The sequence below is a fragment of the Pleurodeles waltl genome, chromosome 7, assembly GCF_031143425.1.
Source record: "Pleurodeles waltl isolate 20211129_DDA chromosome 7, aPleWal1.hap1.20221129, whole genome shotgun sequence".
Lineage (NCBI taxonomy): Eukaryota > Metazoa > Chordata > Amphibia > Caudata > Salamandridae > Pleurodeles > Pleurodeles waltl.
Window position 1 is genome coordinate 1138991267 of NC_090446.1, and position 13410 is coordinate 1139004676.

The 13410-nt window shown below is 42.5% G+C and overlaps 1 protein-coding gene across 3 annotated transcripts in view; it reads right to left on the reverse strand.

Moving 5' to 3' along the window:
- The window catches only part of FBF1 (Fas binding factor 1), a 506392-nt gene that overhangs the window by 318327 nt on the left and 174655 nt on the right, over positions 1 to 13410 (reverse strand). The window lies entirely within an intron of this gene.

Here is a 13410-nt window from a genome sequence, read left to right on the forward strand (position 1 = left end):
CCGCGCTCGGAACATCTACGTTCCCTAGACGCCTCGTCGACCAACGGGCATGGCAAAGACGAAGTCCGCTTGGACTTCTTTTTATGCCTCTTACCTGAATGCCCCAAGGCCCTCGAATGTGAGGAAGATGAGCTCCTAGAGTGGTGCTGCGACCTCCTCCTTGAGCGGGACCATGACCTCCTCAGAGTTGCACTGACCGAAGTCGACTGCCATGCCTGCTAGAAGTTTGAGAGATCTCTCTCTCAAGGCCTTCAGACCATGGCAAGACAGTTGGAGCATGACTCTGCGTTGTGGTCCTTCTCAAGGCACCAGAGACAAACTTGGTGTGGATCAGTGACCGACATGGCGCGATGACATGCGCCACACGGTTTGAATCCAGTCTTCCTTGAAGTCCTTCGCACAAACAATCGAAAAAATCTTTGACGAAACGTCAAAAAAAAGGGTAGCTCTATCTGGACATGCGCTTAACCGGTGCGGAAGGAAAAGAACTGACATACGCGTGCCGGGGTGGTGCCTATATAGAAGACCGTGACGTCACAGAAGGCTCCAACAACGCTGTCGATGCCACGCAGAGCCAGACGACGCACGCGAATCCCAACAACGCCACCCGAGGGCGCGTGCAGGGTACTGCTCAGCAGGAAAAATCTGGATTCAAAGCTGACGCCAGGGAATTCTAAGGTAAGGAATCTGCAGCTAGAAGTCTCTATCAGATTACAATATTTTGCTGTAGAAGGAAGACATTTCTAAAGAGTTATAGTATTTATGCCAATCTTTTTTCACACATTACCAGGGCTGAGACTGAAGGGGGAATTACACTATAAATGTCTCTGTCGGTTGATGATGTAAAGGGGCTTAAAGTTCCTCTACTTATGGGACCCTGTCTAAATGGAATATTAGAACTGGTAAAATACTATTCTCTCCCATTAAAAAAAAGTTCCGAGTGTTATGAACAGAACAAACAGGAGCAGTGGAAAGAATAAAAAGAAGCAGACTGCCAAGAGATATACCTCATGCGCCAAGCATTTAGACAAAGGCTATTCTCTTCCATAAAACAGCTGCTCACCCTAGTATGCACTTGGGAAGTATTGATACACTAATGAAAATGAAGACTACTCATACTGAACTGCAGTCTATGACCAAATCTAATGCATTAGCGACAGTGCTTGCTACATCCAAAGGATATGTATTATCCAAATAATAAGTGTTGCTAATAGATTATAAAAGAAGAAAAAAAAAAATCAGTGAAGAACGTATGAATCACTTCTAGTCCACAAAATGGACTCAGCTTTTGAGTTTATGCAACAAAGTATCACCAACACGAAAGAGATCAGGTTGAAAAATGTAAGGTTTAGAATAAGAGCTGCTTCATTTTCTGATTTGATTGAAAGTTAAATACAATTTAAAAACGTCATAACATTTACTTGCAATGTAGCCATAACATGATTGGGATCATTATGAAATAGAATTGGAGAACGTATGACTTACTGTCCTATGATGGATCTGGTAATGGCTATGACAAACCTGGTAGATCTCAAACACTCACATAACAGACTGCATACATAAGTATAAGTGTCCATTAAACAAAGTCCCTAGAGGCCCATCTGACATTGTATCAACAACATCCTCTATAGGACAGTTTTCCTCAAGCAGTGTGTACTCACTATAGAGAAAATAAAATCCTGTGTCCTTCAACATATTACAATGTTAACACAAGCTTTGTAGTCTAACAGTGATATCTTTCTCCCCATTACGTATGTCTAACAGACAACAAAAGAGAAAATGGGGAAATGGGCAGGTAGGGCTAGATGGTGGACGTGCTCTGTTAAAGCTCCTTTGAATAGCCACAGTAACCCTATACAAATCACTAATAAATGCCATATTCCCCAGTTCTGGAATGTGTCCTTCATAATCCCTAGTACCTCAGTGGAGCTGGCAGCAGCTGTGTGGAGGGAGACTATTTTCCTAGGTTTACAGCCTGGTCTAGGCAGACATGCATCATATGGGAGGACATGGAACAAGAAACAAGAATTCCAGCCTGGAAGAGTAAAGCCGACCGAGGCTGTGGGTGCAAGCAAGATGAATACCCTGATGGTGGCTAAGTTATGTGGGGCTGCCCCTTTGGCCTGAGGAGACCTCTGCCCGTCTCAGTGGCTGAGACCCAGCAGTGCCTGCCCATAACATGACAAGAGTGGTGAGAAGTGTCTCATGCCCATCTTTTCAGTGTAGGGGCAGTGATGCTTTCTAACCAGAGGAACAAAAAGAGTGTGCACTGTGTGTAAAACAGGTATCCTTGCTGGATGTTGATATGACTGCCAGGGGGGAAACTACAGCAGCAGGGCTGGTTCCTGCCATGTGCTGTCCAAGGGCTGGCTGAGCAGGAACTCAGGGAATGGAGCGGTGAGGCAATCTCAAAGATATTCCATTTGCAGAACTCCTGCCCCTCTCTAGTTGTCTGGTTGAATTTAGAGTGTGACTGCTGCCAGCTGGGAGAGGGTTGGGTGGACAGAGCTGCTATTAAAAAAAACTGTGATAGCACCAACAGGTTGGCATTGTTATTATGTGTTAATGGAAAGCAACAGCAAAAAGTTTAAGGAAAGAGAAATACAGGGATTGTTACTCTCGATCAGCAATTGGCATCCTACAGCGTATGGTGAGTGCATAGTGAGTCTCAGCAGCCTCAAGTGGTGCTAATGTGGCTACTGCAGAGAGAGCACCACCTACTCTGGAATAGCAACAACTCCATGTAAATGCAGAAGAACACTTGGAGGATGAATGTATACGTAACTCCTCAATAAAATACAGATTTGTAGTGTTAGGGGTGGAGTTGGCTGCCATGTGTCTTTTGTGTTCTGACCCATGCTCTCGAAAGCTAAATGGTGAAAAAGTTACTTAACTTTGGTAACTGTCTTTCTGATGAATACTCTATCTAACTGCAGAGTCCTCACATTGTACATATTCCCCAGATGTCAGACTGGATCCAGAAACTTTAAAGCAGTACTACTGTAGGTAGCAATATGAGGCTCCATACTGACAGTGTTCCGCTCTGGAAGTGACGAGAAGAGCCATATACACGCACCACACTTGTACACTGATGTCAGTTACTTTCTTAGGCTATCCCTGCCCTCAGGTGCAGAGCCCATCAGCAGAATGGCATAACCAGTGTACAGATCTTTAGATCAGGACCTTTTCAGATGGAAAAGGAGTCCAGTTCAAAGAATGGGTAGAAGGGAGGGCGTTGGGGAATCTGCAATTAGATAGAGCACTCCCTGAAAAATTGTAACAGAAGTAACTTATTCATCTGATGGATACTTCTAACAGCAAATGCCTCACTTTTTGTACAGATACCATAGCAGTATCTCCAAAGGAGGGGCTATGTGAACTGTCTCAGACTAAAAAGTCCTGCACGACCAGTCAGGCGATATGCCCCTCTCAAAGGACCTGACAGTCAAGGAAGGTGTGCTTTGTGAACATGTGTACCAAAACCAGGGTAGCTGCATGACAAATGTCCAGGTCTGTCACTCTGCGTAGTGACGCAGTGGTAGCAGCTTTGGTCTAGGTGGAATGAGCCCATAAGCCTTCTGGAGGCTGCTTCTTTCACCAGTGTCTCTCTTTCAACTTAGAGAGATGAGGTGGAGTAAAGGATGCCAGAAGGGCAAAAGCCTGCCAGACATGAAAGCTGTATACAGTAGCTCACTCAACTCACTCACACCTCTAGTTGATGTTATGGCAATGAGAAAGACTGACTTTAAGTCTCTAGAGACAAATGTGAAGTGGCTCAACGAAATTGAGAGCTAAGTTCAAGTCTCACTGAAACATCACAAACGATGGCAGTCTACCCACAAAAGACACCACTTGAAATTCACACTGATACGTGATTGTGTGCTGATGATGAGAGGCAGTAATTAAAATCTGTAAAATATGCAGGAGTCCTGAACCCAGCTGCCAATATGAATGAAATTCAAGGAGGAACTAGACTTGGGGTGTGAATTTTCAGAGGCCCAATGGTGGAACATCCTCACACCTAAGTGGATGTCTATTAATGCAGGATTTCAAACAATACAATATTGCTTACTAATGAGGCGCTATCTCACCATTTGTAAGATTAAAACGCCCTACAGCTCTGCCTGCAGCCAGGTCCTGAGGAATGCTTCCTCCTATTGGTTCAGTCTTGCCCATCCGTAAATATATTCTACCCCTGGGTGATATCGCAGGCATCATAGGTATCACACTGGGAAGAAGTCGTTTTGCTAAGCCTATTTCCAAAACTTCAAATTATACAATCCCAGTTCACTAGGCTGGCACTTCTACTCACTAAAGGCCGTATTGCTCTCAGATGGATGCAGATCCCAACCAACTGTGTTAAATGCGGTGGGGATTTAGGTATGTCTGAAGAATAAGAACAGCAATTCTGGACCTGGTGTGCACGGCTGAAAGACCAAAGGATATCTGGAGTGGCTATTGTTCTTACTTCACATATAGTTGATACAGCAACTGACTGTTAAGGAGGCAAATACAGTATGTAGCTCATCTTGAGTAACTAGATAACACAATAGGCTTGCTAATGCTGTACTGTTTGAATGTCTATTTGGCTGTACTGTACCTTGGCTAGTCTGTACATGACACTGGTTTTTTTTTAACCCCCTTGAGCAATGTAGCTATTTGTAGAATTGAGTGTCAGTAAAGAGCAAGTTACTTACCTTCGGCAACGCTTTTTCCGGTGGATACACTAGCTGCCTGTGGATTCTTCTCCTAATGAATTCTCTTGAATGCTACGCATTGGGGAGAATTCATTAGGTGAGGAATCCACAGGTAGTTGTATTGATCAGAAAAAGAGGCATATCTAGCTCTTTATTGTTTAAACATGTTTGTAGAAATTTACTTCTGAAAAAGGTTAACTATAATTCAAAGAGTGATCCCTCTGGATCTTGCTGGCTGTATTTGGAGCACATCTGATTTAAGTTCCTCCAAACAATATCTAAGGTCCACTGGACAGTGACAGGTGAGACATACTGAACGCCATTTTGTTAAAAAGGACTGCATGACGCTTGTGGGTCCATTACTGTTAAAGCAATTAAGGTTCTGTTATAGGGATATTGTTGTTGCTGAATCCTTTCATGGAGGCTAAACCAAGGGGTACTTATGTGCCTGACAAGGAATTTCCTTGCATAAAAATGAAAAAGCAAGGACAAGAAAGCCCAAACACTAAGGCTATCTAGACAACCTTGACGCTGTTGCAGTTGTTAAAGGGAAAAGCTCCTAATTTATAGATCTTCGTTCCAGTGAGAGAAAAATTAAGCGACTGACTGTCACTACACTTCATTAAGGGACGATGCTTCTTTGCAGAGACTGCTGCAGAATCCATGTCCTAAAGTTGTTAGGCAATTTAGTGGCTTAGCTGTTCTGTTTAGTGAGGATTTATTTTGTTTAGGGCAATAGACAGAAAATGTCTTTAGTTACTTTTCATTCTCGATTTTATAAAGGAGAGTTCTCTCTAAGTTTCATGTATCCTGCACACAAGCCAAAAGGGCCCGAGGCTACTAAAGTGGTGGAGGTTGTTGTGTCTTCGGTGCTCACCAAGATCATTTACAGTACAACTGAGAATAAAGCAACAAGGCCATCCAATCTCCATGAATATCAGTGCACGTGTGCTCTAAAAGCATTTGATAAGAGGCAATTCAAACTGGAATATAAGCATTCAGTGTCACACAGTGGACTCTGTGCACTACCAATCAAACTAAATTACACGTATCAGAAACTGAGTTAACTTTTTTGTACAGGGAGTCTTACCTTTCCATGCCTAAAATGATGACGTTCTTCAATTGTTAGAAAGTGTAAATATTTCAGTGTCAATGATGTCAGATGTAAAATAATTTCACTATAAAATGTACACCATATTAGGAGTACTTTACAGGTTTCAAATAGGGTAGTCATAATTTGTACACAATGCTTTATGAATAACCCTCCATATTCCTAGCTCATATTTGTGGAGGGTCTCCAGTTTTTTTCTGTACTTTGAAAAGATCCAGAATAACTTAATTTAAGCACTTCAAGTAAAAAGCCCACAAATAGGTCGATGCACTACCAGTGCCCAAATCACCGAAAACAACCTCACTGTGTAGATCCACACCAGCAGGTATTCATCAATCAATGAGTTTGTAAAGTGCATGACTACCCTAATAGAGCAACTTAGCTCTACAAGTATAGGAGGAGACAGCAGGAATCTAAAAAAAAAAGCCACGTTTTCAACAATCTACGAAACTCCTAAAAAAGTAAGGCAAGTCCGAATTTGAAGAGGGAGGGAGTTCCATAGAGTAAGGCCAAGAACAGTAAAAGACCCACTGCCCTGCCTTGCAAGTTTATAACAAGGTATGGTAACTAGAAAATGATTCCCCAAAAGAAGATTATGCTTAGGGGAATAAAAATGCACAAACGCCCTAAGGTACAGGGGCCACCAACATACAGGGCTTGTGCAAAAAACATAGGGCCTCATTCTGACCCTGGCGGACGGCGGAGGCCGTCCGCCAGGGTACCACCGCTGAATGACCGCACCGCGGTCAAAAGACCGCGGCGGCCATTCAGACATTTCCTCTGGGCCGGCGGGCGCTCTCCAAAAGAGCGCCCGCCGGCCCAGAGGAAATGCCCCTGCAACGAGGACGCCGGCTCAGAATTGAGCCGGCGTAGTTGCAGGGGTGCGACGGGTGCAGTTGCACCCGTCGCATATTTCAGTGTCTGCTTAGCAGACACTGAAATACTTTTCGGGGCCCTCTTACGGGGGCCCCTGCCGTGCCCATGCCATTGGCATGGGCACGGCAGGGGCCCCCAGGGGCCCCGCGGCACCCCCTACCGCCATCCTGTTCCTGGCGGGCGAACCGCCAGGAACAGGATGGCGGTAGGGGGTGTCAGAATCCCCCATGGCGGCGCAGCAAGCTGCGCCGCCATGGGGGATTCTAAGGGCAGCGGTAAACCGGCGGGAGACCGCCGGTTTGCCTCTTCTGACCGCGGCCGAACCGCCGCGGTCAGAATGCCCTGCGGGGCACCGCCGGCCTGTCGGCGGTGCTCCCGCCGACCCTGGCCCCGGCGGTCTTAGACCGCCGGGGTCAGAATGACCCCCATAGTGTGTTAAAATAAATGCACTTCTCTATGGGCAACCACTGAACAGAGAGAAGAAGAATGGCTACAGTGGAATGCCTAGAAACATGACAAAGCAGATGTGCTGACGCATTTGTACAATTTGAGTCTCCTCAGCGATCCTGTAGAGCACATGGCCATAATCTATCCTGGAAATAATCGCAGCTTGAACAATATTTTTTTGTGCCAAAAGAGGACACTTAAGTAACAGGAAGCAGTAGGCTGTGGTTTTAGAAATGTGAAAGTCCATAGACAGCTTTAAATCAAGTCATATGACAAGGTTCTTTACCACCTTACAAGGAGTGGGCACAGATCCACAATGAGTGGGCCATCACTGAGAGCCCCACAGCTGGTGTTGATTACCAACCACCAGTCTTATCGCCATCCAGCTTAAGAAAATTAAGTCTGATCCATCCTGCCATTTCCGTAAGGCAGAGGTGAAATTAGTGGCCCCATCCCCATCTTCAGAACTAAGTGTGTCAAAACCATACATAAAAAGAGAAAACCCACAACCCTCAACTAGATCGGCCAGAGGCCGAATATAGAAGTTAAAGAGTGAAGGGCTCAATGAAGAGCCCTCAGGCACACTACATGGCAGATTAAATATTGACGTTTTTCAAAAGCTAGTAACCAAGGAACTTTATCATTTGGAAGATCAGTATACACATGGACGGAAAACCCTTACACACAACTTGAGCTCACAGGAGCACAGGGCTCTACACACCCTGCAACTAAATGAAGACTTAGTATTGAAAGAGGCCGATAAAGGCGGTAATATCGTCATCATGAATCGACTAGATTACATCAGAGAAATTGATAGACAACTTGAAGACCAATATGCCTATTGTAAACTACAGGGCAACCCTATTGGTGTGATGACCAGGGCCATTGAGACAAAGCTCTGTTCCTGGAGAGAAAAAGGCCTTCTAACGGACCTAGAATACAAGTATCTATATAATCCTACGCCCAGTTTTCCATGTATTTATACTCTTCCAAAGGTACACAAACAGGCTGCCTTTCCTCCTGGCAGACCCATCATCTCTGGTATCAATTCTCCCACAGAAAAACTTTCTGAATACATTGACTTTCACTTACAACCCTTCGTGTGTAATTTACCTTCATATATCAAGGATACCGCCTATCTCCTTAGCCTCATTGCTGACTTTGAATGGACCAGTGGCCACACCCTTGCAACATTAGATGTCACCTCCCTATACACTTGTATACCTAAAGACAAGGGTATGATTGCCATACAGTATTTTTTGGACAAGAGAGATGCCGGTTTCTTACAACACTCTTATATGTTAATGGATTTAATTGAGCTTGTGATGGACAACAATGTCTTCTTACATGAGGGAGCCTGGTATAAACAGAAACAGGGTGTCGCCATGGGAGCTAAATTTTCACCGTCTTTTGCAAATCTTTACATAGCACACTATGAACACCATCATTTATGGAGCAGAGGCCCGCTGGAACTCAGGCAATACATCATCTATTGGGGCCGCTATATTGATGATGTTCTTCTTTTTTGGTCAGGTGACTCCATCACATTGGACACATTCCTTCAGTACCTAAACAATAACTGCTACAACATACATTTCACCAGTCATTCCAGTACTAGCTGTGTGGATTTCCTGGACCTAACATTGTAGATTAAAGACACTCATATTTTCTCAAAATTATATAGGAAACCCACGGCCTCTACTCGCTCCTCCATGCCAGTAGTTCACATCCATACTCACAAATCAGAGCCATCCCGTATGGGGAGGCTACTAGGGTTAGACGTAACTGTCAGGAGGACCAGGAATTCAGGACACAACTGAAAATTTTGGAACACCGTTTTGCCAAGCGCGGGTATCCTAACAAATTGCTCAGGGACACAGATGATCGAATTTTGAAGGTGAACAGAACAACGTTACTTTCCAAAAAACCACCCAGACAGGTCGGCACTAGAAAGCCACCATCTTTCATAACTACCTATAGCTGCGCTAGTGCCGACATTTTCAAAATTCTAAGAAAACATTGGAATATTTTAACATCTGATGAGACCCTTAAGAAGGGTCTCCGGAAACAACCAGACATGATTTACCGTAGGGGACGCACCTTGAGGGACCAACTATGCCATAGTTTTCTGCCCACTATCATAAAAGGCTATTGGTTTCCCTCACCACCCCTGGGTTTCTATAAATGCGGACATTGTAATGTGTGTGATTATGTACAGGATAAAACCAAAATGTTTATGCTTAACACAGATGTCACTCACACACTATTAAACAGTTCATGAACTGTAATACTAAATACATTGTATACTGTATTATCTGCACCTGTAAGAAGATATACATTGGGAGTACCATCAGACCATTCAAGAAAAGATTACAGGAGCACATCAGGGCAATCAGGAACAACAACACTGATTACCCTTTTGCAGTTCATTTTAACAAGGAACACCCATTACAAGAAAGGCTTGATGTACACACATATGGAATCGCCACCCTGGGTAGCTGTCCTAGGGGCGGTAATAGAACTCTTCGGCTAAGGCAATTAGAGAGTAGATGGATTATAAAACTACGAGCAGTAGAGGAGGGCTTAAATTCAGACAAGGATTTACATGTCTTTCTGTAGCATATCCTGTACTTCTATTTTTGCCTTTCTAGCAACTCGTCACTTTTGTGTCGACAGCACTCATGTAATTTTGAATGTTTGGTATATGCACTAACACACTATTGTCCCTTATCAGTCTAAAATGTCTTGGGTTTTAAGTGATGTCCTTTGGTTATGTGTTTCTCCATGGCTGCACTATCTAGTATTCAATATCATTTGTCAATTTCATTGTACGCTGGCTTTTGTATAATTACGAACATTTTCTCCTATGGTTAATTCAATTGCTATATTTTGCCAGATGTGTATTTCGTGTTTTTCAATGTATACAGATATTTTATTTTCTATGATTCTATAACTTTCAAGTCACTCTTGATATTCCTTTTCTCTCTGACATCTGGTGTCATGCATACTCCTCTTTTCTCTTTTCCGGATTTATCGATATTCCAATATGGCGCCCTTTGTTCCAATTCAATTTCACACTGCTTCATTTAGGTAGTCCTTTTTCTCTTTCCACGTTCTATTTGGTTTTAAATTGAGGGAACTTGCCATCGGCGCGTAATTACCATATGCGACGCCGTCAACAGAACTAGTGAGAAACGCGTGAGGGATTGGAGGTATGTTTCTCCTGCTAGCAGCACGGTGGGTGAGCAATGCATCGCCACGGGGATACGCGGGCTTTTTATTATTGCCTGAAACTGCCGTAACGGTTTACATAACTCTAAATATATGGAATTGTTATTCTTACACGCTACGCTCCCACAAGTATCATAGTTATTTCACTTATCTTAACTTTGCCGCATTATGGATTAATCAGATGAGCCCCTCTACAATATGTTTTATTCAGTATTTTCATCCATTAATTTAACTCGTCATGGTCACTATTCTGGTCCATTTATAATAGTAAACTCAAAAACAATTTCCTTACCAGCTCATGTTTTTCAGACAAATTTTTCCACAAATAAGCGGCTTCTTTTCTCTAATTATACTTTGGCTGACATATGAGATTAACTAGTATAAAAAAGCTACCTTTTAGGGGGTCACCATGGTTGCTATAGACTGCCTTTTTCAACATTCGCCTTTTTTGTTCTCATTACACAGGCTTACCATGGTCCTCATTCATATTCTTCCTCAATTGCTATATCAACTTACAAAACAGTAACCTTTTTTTGGAATTTTGGAACATCGAGTGAAAATCTTAACTATAGGTATGTTCTTCTCTTCATTACTTGGTCATCCAATCCACTATATTTCTCTTCTTTTTGTCTATAACACATATGCCTCTGACTGTGCATGTCTTTTTCTTGGCAAATCAACATCTTCGACACACGCTCACTCTGACACACGGTTCTTTCTTTATATTTTTTTGCATCACATAAGCACTACGGTTGCTTTTGCCTTTTCTTTCCTCTTTTCTTGTTTTTCCCTCTAACTCGTTTTACTCTTTTCCTTTTTCTCTGATAGGTTTACTTTAGATCACTTAGTTTTTCTGACACTCTTTGGTGGTACACATTTTAATTGAATAGCGATATGTCTAACGTCATCTTTTACGGTTTGTCACTTTTTCGTGGTATAAAATCGGGCTTCCTTTTTCTCAATTCAGGAATCTTTGTCTTTGGTAACAAATACATTTCTCCCAATTACAAATATCACCAGTGTTTGATATGTTATTTTTGTATATGTCCACAGCCTTGATAAAGTCTACCCAGACGAAACACGTGTCGGCTGTTATCCATGTGAAAATGAATTCTGTTGTCACCATTTGATTCTGGTCCTAAGATGTCAGATTGGGCCAGATGCCATTGGTTCATTTAAGGACATTACAAGGAATAAATTGGAACTTTTCAACTTTCCGGGATGTGCCGTGGTTTCTCTTCTTTGAAATGTTGAGTACTCATAGGGGCTGGAAAAGACCGGAAAAGTGTTATCCTGGAGGACTAAGCAAAACCAAGAAAGGGCAGAATCCTGGGTGATAATATCTGTCTATCTCTAACACAGAACAGGATGGGATACCATGTCAAGGGCTGCACTACTATAAAGGAGAATGAGAGCAGTAGTGCCCCCAGAGTCCAGTTGTTTTCTAAAATGCTCTACTGCTCCAAGAAGTGCAGTCTCTATACTAAAGCCAGAGCAGGCCATAGTTCTTCAAGTGGATAGAAAACTGTCTGTTAACATACTTTTCCATGATATTAGCACAGATCAGCAGGAGCGAAATTGGGTGAAAGGTGGCCCATATTTTGGCAGAATAGGCTTTTAAGTACAGGAACAACAATTGTGTGATTCCAGGTAGAGGGAGCTCTTCAAGGAGGAATACATGTCAGTTATCTTATTTTAGAACAAATTGGTAATATCCTCGTTGTTAGATTAAAAGAAAGATAAAAGTGAGGATGCTTGCACAGGATCTAGCAGAGATTTAACAATTCCAAAAAGTTCCTCAGATGAATTGCGAGCACTAGAGTTTTTATTTTAGTACTCTGCCCATGATCTGCGACAAGATTTAGAGTATTCCTTAGGTACTACCTTGAGTACAGATTTAGCCTAACCCCCATAGGTCTTACGGCAAGCTCGTTAATAACTGCTTAAATTTTCTCTTAAGTAGTAATGGTGAATCATTAAGCCAAGGAGCAGGTGCACAACGGATTTTATTAGCTTCTACCTTACATGGCAAGATACTATCAAGTGAGTCATGAATCGAAGAGTCGATAACAACAGAATCATTTTCTAGGATGGCCACAACAGTACAGTCTTTCTCTTGCAAATGGGAACTAAATTCAATTTTGCTCATGGTCTGTAATTCTTATTCCGGATAGGTGCACGCTGCATTATCCCTTGAATATGAAGTGATATAGGGACTGCAAAATGGTCCATCCACTGTAAAGGTACTGGACTAGCCTCAGACAGAAAAGACACATTGGAAAAACCCTGATTGAGGATATGTCCTGCAAGATGGGTTGGAAAACAAAATAAAAGAAACAAGCCTAATATACGGAGTGTCTCAGACAAAGCAGTGGCCAGACCATTATTGGACTAATCAAAATAAATATTAAGATCACCTAAAATAGTAAAATTTGCAAAAATTAATGACAAAAGAAACCATGGTCTCTACTATCACTAAACTCCAGCGACTAGCAGACACAGAGACAGAGGGAGTGGGAGGGGTATAATAAGGCACCTGACATAGTAAATTTCTCAATGAATTAAAGAGAAAATATTGAAACTTTGCGATCAGTAGCATATAAGGGTTCAGTGAAACAAATAAGACTAAATTTAAAAATAATGGAGATTTCACCACTTCATCCTCTGCTGCGATCTTGCCTTATGATTTTATAATGTTCTGCGACTGCCAGAGCTATATTGAAAGGATGCCTCACTGAGCAAAGTGTCAATGAGAAACAGAACATTGAGATTATATTCATTAACACAATAAGAGATTTTAAGAGAATGTTTAGCCAGAGAGCGGCAGTTCAGAGAAAAGAGACAAAAGTTAAGTGACCTATCGGCCGGGGTCATAGATAGAGCTATCCAATGAGGGTTGGTAGTGAAATGTCAGTCACAATGAAGGCATCTATTCAAGCTATCTATAAGTGATGTTTTAGGAGAGCAAGGAGGTGAAATCCTGGGGCACATATATGCTCCCTTGTCTTCAAAATGCTAACAACCCAAAAGAGCATACCAAGTTCTGAG